Source organism: Pongo pygmaeus, chromosome Y, assembly GCF_028885625.2.
Source record: "Pongo pygmaeus isolate AG05252 chromosome Y, NHGRI_mPonPyg2-v2.0_pri, whole genome shotgun sequence".
Taxonomy (NCBI): domain Eukaryota; kingdom Metazoa; phylum Chordata; class Mammalia; order Primates; family Hominidae; genus Pongo; species Pongo pygmaeus.
The window spans coordinates 30,712,155-30,729,598 of record NC_072397.2 but is presented as its reverse complement, the minus strand read 5'-3'; the positions used below and the strand labels follow the sequence as shown (position 1 = coordinate 30,729,598).

The window sequence follows — 17,444 nt, the reverse complement described above, 5'->3', positions numbered from 1 at the left end:
TGTGGGACTTTACTGGCCCTACTTGATGGCGCAGGCTGGTGCTGTACCTCCCTGGGGTAGCCAGATCAGATCTGCCCACGCCTCAACAGGTTCATCCACGCGCTGGCGCTGAGCACACTTCCACCTGCAAGTGTCTGCTCTCTTGGGGGCATTGTTTTCACAGTTAACAGGGTCATGCAGCTGACCCAGGGTTTCTTAATGGAGCCACTGTTGCCTTTGGGAGCCAGCAGATTCTTTGTTTTGGGAGGCTGTCCTGCGCATTGAAGATTTATCTGTATCCTCGGTCTCTCTGTTGTCAATAGCACCTTCTCCCCCAAGCGAGACAACCAGAAATGTCTCCAGACATTGTCAGATGTCCTCTTGGAACCCCAGATGGCTCAGAGTTGAGAGCCACAGAACTAAATGTTTTTGAGTAGCCACCATTGTGTATTGTGAGGAAAGGTGAGCCTGACCTCATGATGCTTACATGTAATTAAAAAGAAAAGGAACCAAACCTCTCAGAAGCAATAATGAAAACGTTACAGCCATAGAATTGAGCAAGAGCTAAGATAACATTATAAACTGAGTAAAGAGTTTAAAGGGGAGGTGGTTGAAGATGGAAGGGATCCAGATCATCTCTCAGAAAAAGTGTAAACTCATCAAGGCCTTGATGCATAGGATTTGCGTGGTGGGCTAAAAGAAGAGCATTGCAGGGAGGGGAAAAATGAGCAAAGGAATAACAAACAAACAAACAAAAATCCAGGACCTTCTTGGGGGCAGTGAGGAATTTACCCTGATTCAAGAGTTGTATGCTGGGAATATAAGGCTGATAAAGTATCTAAGTCCTGTGAAGACAAAATTTGTTCAGTGTCAGCTTTGTACACAGCATTGAAAAAGTGTACAATGAGTTTTGATCACTGGCTGTGTAAAATTTAAAGTCTTTAAGAGGCAGTATGAGTGACAGGACTTCCTAGCATGTGGAGAACCTGTAGGTTTTTTTTGGAAATAATGGAGGAGGGAGAGAAACTAAGTTGGATTTTAAAAAAATAGGCAAGGGTTGCAGGCAGAATCAGGGAGAACATTACAGGCATGATCACAGAAATAATAGTAAGTCTGAAGCAGATACAGTCAACATGGATTTGGAAAAAAAAAAGTAAATGACAAAACTCTAGCAGAGGTGGAACAATAGGCCACTGTAACAAATTATTACAAATTTAGTGGCTTAATACAAGACAAGTGTATCATTTTACACTTCTGTACCATAGGAGTCCAACACAGGTCTTGTTTAGCTAAAATCTATGTGTGCACAGCACTGTGTTCTTCTTGGAGGCTCCAGAGGATAATTTGTTTCCTTTCACTTTCTAGCTTCTGGGGGCCTCCTGCATGCCCTAGCCGTAGCCCCTTCCTCTGTTTTCAAAGCTATCAACATCACCTTGCTTTGACCGTTCTTCTGTCACTTCCCCCTGACTCCTCTTTTGCTTCTATGGTCTACATTTAAGGCCATTCTAATGGCATTGATCAAGCTGCATGTTCCTGGGTAATCTTCCTATCTTAACGTCAGCTGCTGAACAACCTTAATTTCTCTTTGCCATGAATCCTAAACATACTCACAGGTTTTAGAGATTTGGTTGAGGGCATCTTAGAAGAGAGGTCACATTCTGTTTGTTCCTTTCACCTAGACATGTGGAAACTATCTTAGATTCTCCTCTTGTCTGCAATTTCCCAATTTAATCTATTATCTAATTCTGTGCTACCACCTCAGGGCCTCTGGGACAAATGTTCCTTGGAGATTCTTCAAAGACCCCTATTTAAAGCAATGGAAAAATCGAGCAGACTATGACTACACATTCATGCCAATGCAGGTATGTCAGTCATGGCAGTTGCTTTATTTGCATTTTATATTGGAATTCCAAGTAATACTTGTTTTGTTGTTGAAGGAAAGGTGGAGGATGTCACAGAAATTTTATTTAAAAAAGTTGAAATTGGGCTGGGCATGGTGGCTCATGACTCTAATCTCAGCACTTCGGGAGTCTGAGGTCTGCAGATCACTTGAGGCCAGGAGTTCAAAACCAGCTTGGGCAATATGGCAAACCCTGTTCTCTACTAAAATTATAAAATTTACCCTGGCATGATGGTGCATGCCATTAATCCCAGCTACTCAGGAGGCTGAGGCGATAGAATCTGCTGAACCTGGGAGGTGGAATTTGTAGTGAGCTAAGATCATGTCACTCTCTTGGAATCTTTAATCTAAACCTGTGCTGTCCATTACGTAGCCACTATCTCATGTGGCTATTCTTGTTTAATGAAAATTGAGTTCTACAGTTACAATAGCCACATTTCTAATACTCACTGGCTTTCATATTGGACAGCACAGATGTACAACATTTGCATCCTTGGAGAAAGTTCCACAGATTGGACAGTGTAGAATCCTAACATGTGTCTCACCTTTGCCCAATACCTTCAAGTATTTGCGAAGTGATTGCAGCTATTCCCTTCCCTTCCTGTGATAACGGGGTAATTTTCTCCCAGGGTTTCCAATTCTTCCCCTTTACCTGTCAGTTTTTCTTTGCCAAAATTGAATGAAAAATTACAGCCTTCTTGCTTCTTCAGCTGTTTACAAAAGGAAAACCAAATTGGCAACTCACAATAAGCATGGAATGTATATAAAGTAAACGTTATCTTATCTTCTGTCCATCTGTGTAGTTGGTAACAGCACCCTCATGCAATTGTTCTTCGAGCTCCCTTCTGTCTGTCCAATGACTTAGCACCATGCTGTTTGCCCATTTCTGGCTTTTCATATAGGGATGAGTGTAGGGATGCATGTTATATCCCTTACACATACACTGACACACCCACACCCACATGCTGCTTCAGTGTTTTTGCTGAAGAAAGTAACAAGCACTTCTTTTGGCAAACTTCAGCTCTAAAATTTAGCACAGCAATAATTCATGGTATCATTGTTTACTTTATTCAATTTTCCACTGCCCAGTCTTTCTGCCTTCACCTTCTCTGAAGAATTATTGCCAGTTCCTCCAGTTTTTCATGGCTTTTTGTATCATTCTTGCTTGTCTTTGTTACCCAATTTTTCTATCTCAATCTGTTTTTCATCTCTTTTCTAAAGCAGGGGCAAAAGTTTTCTCTGCAAGACCAGATAGTGAATATTGTTGGCTCTGTGGGATACCCTCGTTGCAGATACTTAACTCTGCCATTGAAGGGTGAGGGCAGCTTAGATCGTAGTGAGAAAGTGGACAAGTCTATAGTCCCCCACCTCACATGGTATTTTAAATCCTACTTCATCATGCGCAGAGTCTTCTATCTGCCTTTCCTTCAACAGACATAACCCTCCAATTCTAAAGTTAGAACTGCCAGCTGTGCCTTGATTTTCTTTATAAAATGTGTCATTCATTAGCACGTGCATATCATGTTTCTTCTGATTTCATTTTGTGTAGGTGAATCATCAGAAAGTCCGGTGAGGCTTGATGAGCCTTGCCTTCTAACTCACCTCAGATGTGTCTTCCAGGAGTTTGACTAACTGCTTGTTTACTCAATTTCCACCCCATGTTGAGAATTTTACCAGTCACCACTTCTCAGTTTGCATTTGGCCTTCCATGTTATTCTAGATAATACTAATTGAGCATGTCCTCTGAGTCAGACGCTGTGCTGGGTACTTTACCGTAAGGTGCTACAAAATTACCACTATTTCCATAAAGAGAAAACCAACAGTAGATTAAGGGCTCCCTGTGGTCACATTGCAAGTAAGTAGCAGAGCTACATAGAACCTAACTTCATTTGATTTCAAATCCCTTATGTGAAAAATACACACAGTGGGGTTACCATTGAGTATATCCATCCATGTTCCCACCCATCTGTTATTCATCTATATTTTAATTATCTGTGCTAGAAGCCATGGAATGGCTTGTATTTTTTCCCCACTTTCTCATAGGTTCATTTCTTTTGCAAATCTGTTGAAGTGTTATTTATTTATTTTTGAGTCAGGATATTTTAACTTACAGTAGTGTGAGGTAATTCTCCCCTGTCAGCCTCCAGAGTAGCTGGGAATACAGGCACACACCACCATGCCCAGAAATTTTAGTATGTATCTGTAGAGATCTATTTTTTTGTAGACAAGTATTTCTTCTTTCATGCTGTTACCTTGGCTAGTCTCAAACTCCTGGGCTCAAGCAGGCTGCCTGCAGCAGCCCTCCAAAGTGCTGGGATTACAGGCATGAGCTATTACACCTGTCCCAATCTGTTAAACTTTGTTGTAAGATCTCTCAGTGCCTCAGAATGTCTTCCTTTATGGATTATTTCTTTCATCTTTTATAGAATACAAAACTTCCTTTCTTATAAATTGCATATCATAGTCTTTTTTATTTGCAAGGACATATATTTATAACACACATCGTTCAGGTAGAAAGAAGACAAATAGAACACAAAGGGCTACATTGCCTCTCTTTTCTCGGGAAGTGACATGAGGGAGAGTTAGTTTTAGCTTCCCCCAACGGATGCCTTATGGAAATTTCTAAGGCACGCTAATTAATTCCTTGGTCTTCTCACCACTCTGTATGGTCCTTAATTTATCATCTACGTCTGTTAAATCTTCTAAGTGTCATTGCTAATTCTAAATGCTCCAGTCCAAGTGAAGCCTAGTTCACTCCAACAGACACTCAGGGTCCTTTCAGCTGAATGTGCCATACTTTCAGATCATGAGAATGTTGTCTGTGATTTAATATTAGAGGTCTTCTGGTTTTCTTATGGAAATATGTAGGATTCTACAAGAAATATCACAGTTATATCATTTGTTTATTCCAGAAGTCATGCATCTTCACTAGTATGTGGGAAATGGTGACAAGCTTACTGGCATCTTCCAGGTTTAAGTTAGAAAGTAAAACAAAGGAAGAATTTTACATTTCCCATTAGTCACCTTTGAATTTCAGTATTGACCGCTAAAAATATGTACTGTTTTTTACTTCATTAGGAGCCACATATTGAAGATCGTGTCTAGGAGCTTCTACTTTGTAATTGTTGGCCACCATGATAATCCAGTTTTTGAAACGGAGTTTTTGTGAGCTGGGAAGGTAGAATCCACAGAGCATGTGGAAGCTTACATTTCATAAGAATTTTTATTCTATTATAACAATATAGTGTAATGTGATTTCAGAACTGGAAGATCTGGACAGTGGAGGTAAATGAAATCCAACACAATTAAATGAGGTTTGCTGTGGAGTCCCAGAGACTGATAGAAGCCAGCCAGGGAATATCCTGGGATTTGTTTATTTATACTTTAGTTCAGCACAGACTAGCATGACCTCTGACTTTCCTATGATATTCAGTTCACTTTTCCCATGACATTCAGTTCACTATGTTAGCCACTATGAGCACTTAAAAACCTAGTCCACCTGTAGCAAGTTGCAGCCTTGTAATGCCATCCATCAATGTTCAGGCAGTTTTCATGAATCATATTTTTCATCAGGACCTACTAGGTTTCATCCATTAAAATTCAGGCAGTTTTCAGGAATCATGTTTTTCATCAGGACCTCCAGGGTTAAAAAGACCCACAGTGACCCTCCATGGCACTTCCTGGCTGGGTCATACATGCATGCTTTCCTCCCCAGTGACCACCTTGGCAATGCAAAGGAAGCTCAAAAGCAGCACCAGAGATGATGACACCTGATTTTTTATCAAGAATGTTTCCAGAAACCAGGCTTGGCTCGAAAACACGTTGTCATTCAGAGTAAACAGGCCTATAGATTTTTGACATGAGAAGAGCCCAGTCCTTTCCAATTTATGTTTCTAATATGTTGCTTGCATGTTTGCACTGTTTCTCTCAAGCACCCAAGCCAGCTTTAATGACCTTTGAGGAATTGATATTGTAAGTTACTTGCAATATATAATATTTAAGTGTGTGATACTTTCCAACTATTCAGGACTTGTCACCAAAATATGATAGACAAGATTATGTGCCAGGTGTTGTTGTAACATTATCTTCTCATATTATGAGAACACTACTCATTAAAACTTGTTTTGAGTACTTGTAGCAGTATTGCTTTCTAGGATGCAGCTACTTGTATATAATTTCTGTGCACTCCACTGGCCCTGTGGTAGACAAAGGAGCACACATAAAAATAACTTGTTGCATACATTGATTTTAATTCTTTCTCCTGCTACCATTCACCTTATTAAGGCATTTTCACAATTTGTTGCTAATGCTTCAGAATTCATCATCATTGTAAAAGAAACCACTGCTTGATCAAGACACAAAAACATCCATTTATCTAAAGATTCACTTAGGTTTGTCCTGACAACGTGAGTGATGTAAAACATGCTTTAGATTTCTGAGGGATTTTGGTGCAATCGGCCACCCTCCTCCAGCCCAGGATTGGGAACAGCTTCCTTGGTGAGGAGACTGTCTCTGTTTCCTGTGGCTGTTGTAAGAAAGTACCAAAAATTTAGTGGCTTCGGACAGCAGAAGTGTATTGCCTCATTTCTGAGTGCCACTGTCTAACATCAAGGTGTCAGTGGTGCCATGCTTCCTATGCAGGTCTTAAGGTAAGGTTCTGTTTGGTTTATGTCCCAGCTTCTGGAAGTTCCCTGCCTTGTGGCAGTGTAACTCCAGTCTTCCTGTGTTATTTTTTTTCCCTGTGTGCATCTCCAAATGTTCCTTTTTTCTAAATACATGAGTGGTTTTATTAGGGGCCCACCCTACCCTAAAATGACCTCATCTGAAATAACCATATCTACATGTAACCTCTCCTTCCAAATGCGGCCACATTTTGTGGTACTGTCACTTAGGACATCAACAAAGGAATTTTGGAAGGAATACACTTCAACCCATAACTGAGGTGTTATTTTAAAACTATATATTCTAAAAAAGAATTACATATAATGTAAAAACAGATCCCTTGTATGTCCCTTGAAAATAACAAACAAAGCAAATTCAAGCTGTTTTTTTTTTTTTTTTTTCTGCACAAGAAAACCATCTACAGAATTTACAGAATGAAGGGCTGGGCGCGGTGGCTAACGCCTGTAATCCCAGCACTTTGGGAGGCTGAGACAGGTGGATAGCAAGGTCAGGAGATTGAGACCATCTTGGCTAACACGGTGAAACCTCGTCTCTACAAAAAATACAAAAAATTAGCCAGGCATGTTGGCAGGCACCTGTAGTCCCAACTACTCGGGAGGCTGAGGCAGGAGAAAGCTGTGAATCTGGGAGGCGGAGCTTGCAGTGAGCTAAGATTGCGCCACTGCACTCCAGCCTGGGCAACAGAGCGAGACTCCATGTCAAAAAAAAAAAAAAAAAAAGAATTTACAGGATGAAATGTCGGCATTCTTCATTCCACGTGGATATGTTAATCTGTTGTTGCTCACACTGTTGTTTATGACAAATGTCATCATCTGCACCAGTTCATAGCTCATGCTGCTCTCAATCTCACAGATGAGAACATGTGGCTTTTGAACAACATGTTCTTGAAAAGCATGCACAAGTCCAGCAAGTGGTTTGTGTCAACATTCATTACCGCAGGGCATATCTTTCTCTTTTTAGTAAGGATAATTAACTAACGTTTGGTTTCACAAACTAGAAGAACATGGAACACAGATGCCAGGCTCTGAGACTGTACACTTCACAATTTGTGCGAATGTGAAAGTTTCCATTTATGGGGCTACTTTTGTTTTATTGGGGAGGAAATATTTTGTTGAACAGCTAATTTTTAAACTAAGTCTCATACCCACCAAAAACTTTATCTGAATCCTATCAGGGGTGATGTTACATTATTTTCTAGCTATTTTTTCACTTAGAATGCTTATATTCTCTTTCTGGTAAAACTAAGCTAATTTTAATCCCAGTTAATGTATTCAAGTTTTCCATCACTAATACATGGTGTGTGACTAATTTGAAGAATATTGTATCAATGAACTGGTTGCTTTTTGTTTTTTATTTCTAAGAAAAATATTGCCTTAACTATGTCACATTTGAGATTTATTATGCTTCATCGCATAAGGCAAGAAGATGGAATAAATCACTTCTTTACTGATGTTTATGATTTACATATAAAAGTAAGGCATGTTCTATAATTTTAAAAATCTGACGATAGAAAAATAGATTCGACCTTTGTCAGGAAACTGGCCTTTTTAAGTAACTCCCTTAGGCTGCACAGCTTACCTTTCAGAATGCCTTTTCTCATCAGAACTATCTGGTCAACTCCCTTGGCAAGCAAATCTTCTCAGCCAGTTGAATAGGTATTTAGGAACACACTTACAACAGTTATTTGTGGAATATTGTGAAGGCAAATTGTTTTTATGTTTTCCTTCCTAGTGTTCATAGTTGATTTTATTAGGGAACACTAAAGAGATCAAGGAAGCAGCCTATGTAAGGGAAAACTAATTAAAAATTTAATCTGAAATGTTTCCATCTACTTTCAAATAAATTGCTGTGCTATTAATAGAGATCATGAACTGGCAGGAATTGAGTTTTCTATGATCAAATAGTCATTGAAGAAGAATTGTGCCACTTGTATATTTGGTTTGTTTATTTGTGATTTTGTTGTTGTTGTGATGAAGCTTCGCTCTGTTGCCCAGGCTGGAGTGTAATGGCATGATCTTGACTCATTGCAACATTTGCCTCCCAGGCTCAAGTGACTCTCCTGCCTCAGTCTCTGGATAGCTGGGACTACAGGCCCCAACACCATGTGTGCCGAATTTTTGTGTTTTTAGTAGAGACAGGGTTTCACCATGTTAGCCAGACTGGTCTCGAACTCCTGGCCTCAGGTGATTTACCCACCTCTGCTTTCCAAAGCCCTGAGATTACAGGCGTGAGGCACGGCGACTGTCCCAGGTAGTTGATTTTAATGTAACAATCCAAAAATAAATGTCAGACTCAAGATTTGGTAGGTAGATTTAAAACTAACATATTCTGCATTGGAAATGAAATGTGATAGCAGATACATTCACATTAATTCATTTATACATTTAGAGATGTTATAAAAATGTATAGTCAGTATACACAGCAGTACTAAAGAAGCCAAGGAAATACGTGTGCAGTGCTAAGTGCTGCATATATGCTTTTGCTAGTGGCTAGGAATAGTGGTCCTGTTGATTATTTTCTTTCCCTCAGAGAGTAAACCGTTGATACACATACTAGCAAAAAGTTGTAAAGCAGTTTTTAGGAGAGTTGTCAAAGAAAAGCCAGGATTACATTAACATTTGTACTCAGCCTTTTAGAAGTGTCAAAGGTCTCTATTTAAATAAATAAAAAATAGAGCAGACCATGAATACACACTCATATCAATGCAGGTACTTTGGTCACAGCAGTTGCTTCATTTGTATTATGTATTGGAATTCTCAGTAATGCTTGTTTTGTGGCTGAAGGGAAGGTGGAGGAAGTCATAGAATTTTTTTTTAAATTTATTTATTTATTATTATTATACTTTAGGTTTTAGGGTACATGTGAGCAACGTGCAGGTTAATTACATATGTATACATGTGCCATGCTGGTGCGCTGCATCCACTAACTCGTCATCTAGCATTAGGTATATCTCCCAATGCTATCCCTCCCCCCTCTCCCCACCCCACAACAGTCCCCAGAGTGTGATGTTCCCCTTCCTGTGTCCATGTGTTCTCATTGTTCAATTCCCACCTATGAGTGAGAATATGCGGTGTTTGATTTTTTGTTCTTGCGATCGTTTACTGAGAATGATGATTTCCAATTTCATCCATGTTCCTACAAAGGACATGAACTCATCATTTTTTATGGCTGCATAGTATTCCATGGTGTATATGTGCCACATTTTCTTAATCCAGTCTATCATTGTTGGACATTTGGGTTGGTTCCAAGTCTTTGCTATTGTGAATAATACCACAATAAACATACGTGTGCATGTGTCATTATAGCAGCATTATTTATAGTCCTTTGGGTATATACCCAGTAATGGGATGGCTGGGTCAAATGGAATTTCTAGTTCTAGATCCCTGAGGAATCGCCACACTGACTTCCGCAAGGGTTGAACTAGTTTACAGTCCCACCAACAGTGTAAAAGTGTTCCTATTTCTCCACATCCTCTCCAGCACCTGTTGTTTCCTGACTTTTTAATGATTGCCATTCTAACTGGTGTGAGATGGTATCTCATTGTGATTTTGATTTGCATTTCTCTGATGGCCAGTGATGGTGAGCATTCTTTCATGTGTTTTTTGGCTGCATAAATATCTTCTTTTGAGAAGTGTCTGTTCATGTCCTTCGCCCACTTTTTGATGGGATTGTTTGCTTTTTCTTGTAAATTTGTTGGAGTTCATTGTAGATGTGGGATATTAGCCCTTTATCAGATGAGTTGGTTGCGAAAATTTTCTCCCATTTTGTAGGTTGCCTGTTCACTCTGATGGTAGTTTCTTTTGCTGTGCAGAAGCTCTTTAGTTTAATTAGATCCCATTTGTCAATTTTGGCTTTTGTTGCCATTGCTTTTCATGTTTTAGACATGAAGTCCTTGCCCATGCCTATGTCCTGAATGGTAATGCCTAGGTTTTCTTCTAGGGTTTTTATGGTTTTGGTCTAACGTTTAAGTCTTTAATCCATCTTGAATTGATTTTTGTATAAGGTGTAAGGAAGGGATCCAGTTTCAACTTTCTACATATGTCTAGCCAGTTTTCCCAGCACCATTTATTAAATAGGGAATCCTTTCCCCATGGCTTGCTTTTCTCAGGTTTGTCAAAGATCAGATAGTTGTAGATATGTGGTGTTATTTCTGAGGGCTCTGTTCTGTTCCATTGATCTATATCTCTGTTTTGGTACCAGTACCATGCTGTTTTTGTTACTGTGGCCTTGTAGTATAGTTTGAAGTCAGGTAGTGTGATGCCTCCAGCTTTGTTCTTTTGGCTTAGGATTGACTTGGCGATGTGGGCTCTTTTTTGGTTCCATATGAACTTTGAAGTAGTTTTTTCCAATTCTGTGAAGAAAGTCATTGGTAGCTTGATGGGGATGGCATTGAATCTATAAATTACCTTGGGCAGTATGGCCATTTTCACGATATTGATTCAACTTTTACAAAACGTTTGGAATTGGTGGATTATGCCTGTAATCTCAGCATTTTGGGAGGCTGAGTTGATACACCAGAGGAGTCTGGGAACAGTCTCTTTGTTCCTATAACAAGATCTTACTGTAACATAGGTAATGTCCATTGAAAATCATGTTATGCAACCTGTTCTAATGGTGAGCACTTGAACAATTTTGTTCCATTCTGAGTTAATTTTAAGCAAGTAATTCTAAATTTTGTCTTGTGTCCTTGTGTGAAATAGCTACCATCATTTTTACCCCATTTTTTGATTTTTAAAATAAATATATTTGTCCAATATTGTGGTAGTTTAATATTCATTTTTAAAGTGCTGCCCACCACAGCTGTTTCTGTTGTGTTTCCCCTATTGGTAGTATCCAAACTAATATGATGTCTTAACCTGCTATACAGCACTCATATTGAAACAAACTAAATGCCAGAGCTATGGGTGCAGAAAAAGTTAAGACTCATCTAGAAATCTGGGAGCAATTTCAGCAAGCATGTATTTTTTTTAATATGGTTGTTCCTGCCCTCAATGAGCATATCATCCCAAGGGTTTTGAGGAAATCCAGCCAAGAGCAGCAGGGTGAGTGACAGCAGGAAAACATGGCCCAGCTGCACAAAAGTGGCATATTGAAAATTGCTTTTTCTCTAGGCTAATGAAGGTGAGGTAGGAACTAGTAATCCAAATCCTGGGTGCATATTAGTAAAGTTAAGTGCCAAATTTCATATGTCACCAATTCTTTGAAGGAGCTGGAAGGAAAGTGGGGCATTAAGTAGGACCTCCAATGTGGGCCACAGAGAAAAGTATTGCAGGTGTGATGGTGTGAAGAAAAGTACTGGGGCACATGGGTAGAGCTGTCAGCTGGTAGATAAGAGCTGATCATGAGGAAAGATAAGCTGGCAAAGCTTGGATCTGGTAGGTGATGTCCCTTGAAGGCTCTTTAACGTAAGAGCAATGAAATGAAATCAGTTTTAAAATAAGGCTCCCGTTAGCACATGTATATTAGCACTAAGTTAGTTATCTGCTTTAGTGCTCCAAAAGTGATACAGAAGAAATGTGCATATGGAGTTTCATCCTTTTGCTATAGCTGGAAACTTTCTAAGATAGTTCCCTTGGCATGGACATAGATACTCTCAATCTCTGTTTTGCCCATGCTGTACTTGTGATCTTTAACTTTTCAGTCACCTCAACACTTCCTGGTTGTCAGTCCGGAATTCCAGAAAGCACTGACTGTCCAGACACAACCTTTCACTGGGTACCACAGTGGTGCATTTTTCTACTTACCACTTTACTACTCTACATGACATGTTTATTGTGAGAAAACTTACATGCTGGTGTCGTAATATAAAAGTGAAAAGTTAGGTTTTTACAGAAATGTAAACAGTTTTCCTCCAAGATAAGAAACAGTAGGAATCCTTTCTCTTCAACTAGGAAACTTCCCAAAGAAAGAAAATTAACAAAATATTTATTTAATTAGAATGGAATTATAATTTTATATCCTCTACTCAGCACATTGTACATAAGTTATTAAATGCACATTTGTCTATTCTCCAAGTTTTGTAGTTAGCCTTTTTCTAGAAACTGAACTCTCTCTATGGAAACGCTTTCTATTCATAGCTTGAATCTAGCTGGGTGTATGACAGACTGTATGGAGCAATTTCTGTACCACTGGGAACCACCCGTCCTTCAAACTATGGAGCATCATCTATGGTTCTTCTGTCCAGGATGGCTCTGAAGCTGCTTCTCACTACTCATGCTGCCACACTCACCACCTGCTTTGTTCTCCTATCATTTTCTATTGTATTTTTTATCAGATGTTTCCAGATGGCAATATTGGGTGGGGCCAGGAAGAGAAATGTTTTGATGTAATTTTTCAAAACTCTGCCCCCTACATGACAGCCACCTCCCCTCAACCAGCATGTCCTTTGATAACCCCGTAACTCCCCAGTAGTGGGTCTCATCCGCATTCAGTCCATGCTTCATTTAGCCTCTGTAGAGTCAGATAGTTACCAGCTGCACAGAATATGAACATCCCCAAGAGGCCACAATTTGCTTTATCAGGTCTGATCATTGCAGCAAGGATTTTTTTTGAAACAAACAAAAAAACCTTGAGAGAAAATCAGTAAACGATGTTCAGTAATAGAGGAGACACTAAGTAAATAGATGGGCTAGTAAAGATGTCTTTACTTACCCTCTGACCAAGTACAATCCTTAGTGTTTCCTCTGAGAGTGATAAGGTTAGCTCGTGTCTTGTGTTTTTTTTTTTTTTTAGGTGACTTTTTAAAAATTTTATTATTATTATACTTTAAGTTTTAGGGTACATGTGCACAATGTGCAGGTTAGTTACATATGTATACATGTGCCATGCTGGTGCGCTGCACCCATTAGCTCGTCATTTAGCATTAGATATATCGCCTAAAGCTATCCCTCCCCCCTCCCCCCACCCCACAACAGTCTCCAGAGTGTGATGTTCCCTTTCCTGTGTCCATGTGTTCTCATTGTTCAGTTCCCACTTATGAGTGAGAATATGCAGTGTTTGGTTTTTTGTTCTTGCGATAGTTTACTGAGAATGATGATTTCCAATTTCATCCATGTCCCTACAAAGGACATGAACTCATTATTTTTTATGGTGTCTTGTGTTAAAAATGAATGGCTTAACTTCAACTAGGAAACTTTCCTCAAGGGTGAAGAAAGTAACAGAGATATTAAATATCCCATTAGTGGAATTGTAATTTTGTATCCTCCACACACACCTTGTATTTGTTAAATCAATGCAGATTTATTATCGATTGCAGTTTGATATCAATTGTTATCAATTGATATCAATTTGTTATCAAATGCAGATTTATCTTTTCTCCAATTTCAGTAGCTAGACTTTTTTCTGAAATCTGAACGCTGTCAATGGAAATGCTTTTTATTCACAGACAGCTTGAATTTAGCTGGATGTGTGACAGATTGTATGAAGCAACTATTGTGCCGCTGTTAGCCCTCCCTCCTCCTGGGGCTGTGAATCATGACCTATGGTGGTACAACTTCTTAATTACACACAAATTATGAGTAATTACTAGTAAGAATAATTCTAATGATATGTAGAATGAAAATAAAAAAGGTTAAGTCGTTTTGAAAAGGATAAAGAAGTAAATAAGAATGCACTGCAAATACATTAGATTTAATCTTTCATATCTAACTTTTTTTTTAGGAAATCATTCTCTTTCACCAAGTATACAATGCTAATTGCATAAAAATCATGTACGTATAAAAAGTAGTTTCCCATTTTTCAGGGAAAAAATAATCCAAGTATAAATTCTAGAGTAGTCAAGTTTCTTATTTTAATTATATTTAAAGTCTTGGTCATCTCATTTATTAGCTCTCTAATTTACATGTGTAAATCAAAGAAATGTTTTTAGACAACCATTAAAATTTATAAATGTAAGGTGCCATTATTGAGAAAATATATTCCTCCATGAGTGGATGTGTCCCATCTCCTACCAACTAATGACACAGGAATATACAATCATTGAATTTTTTTAGTAAGTAATACACTGCTACAAAAACTAATTCTCTTCTCCATGTCCATGTTGATTTTGTATATACATGTGAGTTGGTTAGCATGCATCTGTCTTATCTCTAACATTCAACAGCAAGATGAGCTAGGCTTGGGCTTTTGGTGAAGGTTGACTATGCCTGTGTTCATCAAGTGATCTGACGTGTCCTCAGTTGCAAGAATTGTTTGAAATCCTTCCTCAAAGGCTGCTGCCACATTTTTGGCATATTTTGCACTTGTTACAAAGTAAGGATAGTCACTGTTCTCCCTGCATAAGCTTTACTTCTTCTCTAAACACCTGCCATTCGCTTATGCCTGTCTTAGAATCTAGAATCACAAAAGGAAAGCTCTCGTGTTCTTTCCAATTACTTAAGTTCTGCAAGCTTTGTGAATCGTTGATACTAAAAACAAGCAGACAACTGTCAGAACCTCTGTAAAATGGCGTCCTCAGGCTTCGGAATCTCTCCTGACCTGCCGTATCACGAATCTGTATGGTAACAAAATGTCCATCCCTTTCAAATCTTATTTAAAAATTCCACATCTATTGCATGGAACATCTGAGTATCAAACTTATTAGTTACATATCTGTTCATAAGCAAACTCCTCCCAACTCTGCCATCTCCAAAAAAAATTACTTTAAAAAGTGATGAATTTCCTGCCACTGTTCATCTCAAGAGCTTCAAGAACCCTGGAAAATAAAAAGGCACCATAACATTCCTTTTAACCTACGTTTTCTTCTATGAGTGTATGAATATCAGCTTTTTTTTTTTTTTTTTTTTTTTTTTGTAACGGAGTCTCATTCTGTCATCCAGGCTGGAGTGCAGTGGTGCCATCTCGGCTCATTGCAAGATCCGCCTCCCGTGTTCACGTCATTCTCCTGCCTCAGCCTCCCAAGTAGCTGGAACAACAGGCACCCGCCACCAAGCCTAGCTATTTTTTTTGTATTTTTAGTAGAGACGGGGTTTCACCATGACAGCCAGGATGGTCTCTATCTCCTGACCTCGTGATTCGCCCACCTCGGACTCCCAAAGTGCTGGGATTACAGGAGTGAGCCACAGCGCCTGGTAGAATATCAGCTTTAACTGAAATAACACACATAGATCTCTGGGATAACTAAAAGTAAGACCTGTTTACTGAGCATGTAGCCATGTGTGGGCTACTATACTACCATGATTCTCTAAAACAACTGAAAAGGGTTCACTCTTTGCATTTATCAGGTCACAGTTGACCGTGAAGCTGGCACTTTAGCTGAAATGTGACATCAAAGCTCTGGTTATCAACAGTGAATTTATGATAAAAACTTCTCTGCTCATAGTAAGCTTCACTACTGTTGGTTAGAGATGCTTAAGAGACCAAGATTGCATGTTTCTGATACAGCAAGATTTATACTTTAGGGAGTATGTTTATGACAAATGTAACTGAAGTTAGTGTTGAGAGAGCAGGAAACTTTATAGTTATATCTGAGCCAAAAAGAAGAGCCAGGTTTAAGCTGTGCATGTTGGTTCATGCCTGTAATCCCAGCACTTTGGGAGGTGAAGATGGGTGGATCATGAGGTCAGGAGTTTGAGACCAACATGAAAAACATGCTGAAACCCCATTTCTACTAAAAATACAAAAATTAGCCAGGGGTGGTGGTGTGCCTCTGTAAACCCAGCTACTCAGGAGGCTGAGCCAGGAGAATCCCTTGAATCTGAGAGGAGGAGGTTGCAGTGAGCCAAGACTGCACCCATTCACTCCAGCTTGGATGACAGAGCAAGACTCCATCTCAAACAAACAAACCAGCAAACAAAGTAGGTTTCATTTTTCACATACTCCCATATTTCTTGGAAACGTCGTTTGTTCCTTTTTATTCCTTTATTTTTTTTTTACCTTTTCTTCATGCTTTATTTCGTTAAGTTGATATTCAATCTTTGATATCCTTTCTTCCAGTTGATTGATTTGGCTATTGATAATTATGTATGCTTCACACCGTCTTTGTGCTGTGTTTTTCAGCTCCATCATGTTATTTGTGTTTTTCTCTCAACTGGCTATTCCAGTTAGCAATTTCTCTAACCTTTATTTGAGGTTCTTAGCTTCTTGGCATTGGGTTAGAACATTCTCGTTTACTTGGAAGAGTTTATTACCCACTTTCTGAAGCCTACTTCTGACAATTCCTCAAACTCATTCTCTATTCAATTTTGTTTTCTTGCTGATGAGGAGTTATGATCCTTTGGAGGAGAAGAGGCTTTCTTGGTTTTGGAATTTTCAGCCATTTTGTGCTGTTTTTTTACATCTTTGTGCATTTATGTACCTTGGTTCTTTGATGTTGTTGACCTTTGTATATATATATTTTTTTGTAGAAATCCTTTTAGTAGATGTTGATACTATACCTTTCTGTTATTAGTTTTCCTTCTAACAGTCAGGATCCTCTGCTGCAGGTGTACTGGACTTTGCTGGAGGTCCACTTATGACCGTTTTTGCCTGTATGTCACTATCAGAGGATGCAGAAAAGCAAAGATTGTTACCTGTTCCTTCCTCTGAAAGCTTCATCCCACCGGGGTACCAGCCGGGTGTCAGCCAGAAGACTCCCATATGAGGTGTCTTTTGATCCCTGCAGGGAGGAGTCTCCTAGTCAAGAGTGATTGGTTTCATGGACCCACTTGAGGAGGCAGTCTGTTTGAGATCTGCAGCTCTCTTCACAGCCAGCAGGCAGGAAGGTTTAAGTCTACTGAAGCTGTGCTTACAGCCACCCTTTCCCCCAAGTGCTCTGTTTCAGGGAGATGGGAGTTTTATCTATAAGCCCCTAACTGAGGTTGCTGCCATTTTCTCAGAGGTGCCCTGACCAGAGAGGAGGAATCTTAGGAGGCAATCTGGCTACAGCAGCTTTGATGAGATGCAG

General features: G+C 39.3%; 1 pseudogene; it reads right to left on the bottom strand.

Annotated features, from left to right (window-relative positions):
* Positions 1-14,656: 14,656 nt before the first annotated feature.
* On the bottom strand, positions 14,657-17,095 carry LOC129025730 (ras-related protein Rab-9A-like; annotated as a pseudogene).
* Positions 17,096-17,444: the final 349 nt, after the last annotated feature.